Source organism: Leptopilina boulardi, unplaced genomic scaffold, assembly GCF_019393585.1.
Source record: "Leptopilina boulardi isolate dan_hultmark-lab unplaced genomic scaffold, ZJU_Lbou_2.1 LbouV2_38, whole genome shotgun sequence".
NCBI classification, from domain to species: domain Eukaryota; kingdom Metazoa; phylum Arthropoda; class Insecta; order Hymenoptera; family Figitidae; genus Leptopilina; species Leptopilina boulardi.
The window spans coordinates 4767386-4770387 of NW_026137951.1; positions in this window are offsets into that span (position 1 = coordinate 4767386).

The following is a 3002-nucleotide window of genomic DNA, read 5'->3' on the forward strand; positions in this document are numbered from 1 at the left end:
TGAGAGTAAAATGGCTGACGAGTCAAACTCGAAAGCGTCGCTAATCAGCGGCCTCTCTTCTCGGTGTCATTTTGATTAATTAATATTCAATACAATATCGATAATCGATATGCGGCCGTCGGTAACGCAGATTTCTGAACAATCCGATGTTGTATTAATTGATGTGCGAAGTCCATAGGAAAATGGCTGCCAGTATATAGTATTTTAATAGATCGTCAACATAACAGTATTTTCGTCTTCCTGGTGTTCTTGAATACTTGGGACTCACATTTGAATATCTACACCAGAAAGTTTTTCCCTTCATGACTTCCAATCTCCTCAATGCCTCGCGATAATTTATAATAAAGAACAAAAGGACAAGTTAGAACCTATCTTTATTTTATTACAAATTGCCTATTAATCAGACGACTTTGGGAAGTTGGTTTATTAATAATATAATTTCATTATTTAAAGAATCTTTAATGCCATTTAAATCATCATTTTTTACTAAACAATTTATTTTTTTCTTATTCTTATTGAAAATATTACTTTTTAGTTTCAGAACTTTTAAATTGAAATAATCTTTTAACGCTTCTAACTTTAATATTATTTCAATGCATTGGTGATGGAACAAGCGACTTGTTGTTGCTAGTTTTAAAATTGTATTTAATTTGCCAGAATAAAATTCTTGAATTTCAATCAAAATTTTTGAAAAAAATCAAACTTTGTCTATCAATTTTTATGATACTTATTATGGTGGAAATATAGTACATTCTGTTATCTAATATTTCAGTATAGGAGGAACATGACTCTGTATCAATATTTAATTAGTAATTTTAATATTTATACGATTAAGCAATTTACTGCTAAACAATGTGAAATAAAAAATTTATTATTAAACAGCAACTTCAAGTTCATGGCATTTATGCATTTTACTGAACCAGACATTGGTCGAGATGTGATTATATGGTGTCAATAGCGTTTCGTACTTTGTTCAGTAGGGTATTATTAAGCTGGCAATATGTGGGGTTGTCGTGGTTAATCATGGGGTTGTAATTCGACTCCCGTGCCTGAAAAATTTTACTTCTATATACTTTTTATACAATTGTTAGTATAAAATTAAAATGCTATTTTTTGTGACAAATTTTTTTTTATTACCCCATGAATCATTTTTTTAAATGTTGCCAAAAAATAATCTATCCTTATAACTTTTATTTAATTTTTAGAAAAAAAATTTAAAAATCTATACACTGAGAAAATAAAATGGTTATCGTTGTTAAAAATTAAGTCTACTCAAAAATTCCAGATTGTTAATATAAAACTAAAAATTTGATTTGTTACTCTACATCCTTCGATTCCGTCGTTATCGTACGCTAATTTTTCTCTTCTTCCTGATCACTGTGTACTCGTCTTCTTCTCAATACTTTTGAGTTCCAGAGTAATTATTGTATACTTCTCTGCACGGAGAGAAATAGATGGTAAGAATTTATGATCTTAAGATGGTAAAAAGTAGATATTATCCGCTACTATTATTATGTTATTCAGTACAATCAAAGATGTTACAAAAAGTATGGTTATGTTACCCACTACAATCAAGATGTTACTTCGTACAATCTGGATTGTTAATGATAGAATCTAGATTGCTGTCCGTATTTGTAAGATCAAATATGATACCTGGTACTATCTAGATAGTACTCGGTACCATCTATTATTCTCCGTGTGTAGGACATTTACTTTCCATAGAAACATTTAATACTTTCATTATCATTTTTACATTACCGATTTCAAAATCATCTTCAACATCTGTAGTAGAATTAGGAAGTATCAGTTATCAGTTATGTTTTTATTCTCAAATAATTCATTGCAGATAATTTTAAATATTTTAAAAGTAGAAAGGATAAACTTTTAACAAGGCTTGCTATTAAAAATAAATAACAAAATAATTAATATAATAGAAATAATACAAACCTGGAATATCAATAGAAAATTAATTTGTAATACAAATTAATTATTTATAATTATTAATAGCCACTTCCTATGAGAGAAACTCATTTGAAACATGCGAAATAACTTAATCTAATAATTTTAATGTTCCCTACCAAAATAAGAATTTTCTAACGTCGAAATTGAAACCTTTTTTACTTTATTTGAAATGGCATGGTTTGCACAATTTTTTCGGCAAGTTTCAGTGGCAAAGAAAACGCCTTTGTTCCAATAACGTCTTTCAATCGTTAGTACATATCTATATGTCTGATAGAATAAAATTCTGAGGACGTTTCATTTTCTGAAAATATTTTTATAAAGGGAAACATTTTCAGAACTTTATTTGTGTCGACACTAACGTTTCTAAGACGTTAAAAAAACGTTTTGTATTCGCAGGATATTATAATGATAATATTTATTTGTTTTAAGATATAAGTCTATATACAAAGAGGTTGCGATCGTATTACATTATTTATTGTACAATTATTTTTTGTTTTATTTTATTTTATTTATCTGCTATCAATTCAACGAATTGGTAAATTTTTTTAACCGTTTCACATTGCGGATTATATAAAATTTCAAAAAAAGCGTTCTTTCTTGCGGTTTCATCTACTAGGTTGCCCAAACAATGTTCTCTTTCTTTATTATGACATACACATTCTATTAAAACATGAAATCCCTTTTCTAGGATAGAGGAACCACAGTCGTCACAGACATTTACTATTTCAAAGTTTATTAATTTGTTATTAATTAAAATCCTGCCACTATAATTATTCAACAGTCTTATTTGAGCGATTAATCTGAAATATTTTAATGGGATTTTCAAACACAAATATTTTTGAAATCCTTCATATCTCGGTAAATAAGGCAACATCTGTAGTGACTGTGACTTCTGCAATTGTGATACATCTTCATCATACAACAGCTTTTTATAATCGGAAATCCAAGTGTCTTTACATCGATTTATTGTTTCTAGGTTAATATTATCTAGTTCGTTATTTCCTTCTTTATCGTTTCAAATATTTTTCCCACTTGCATAC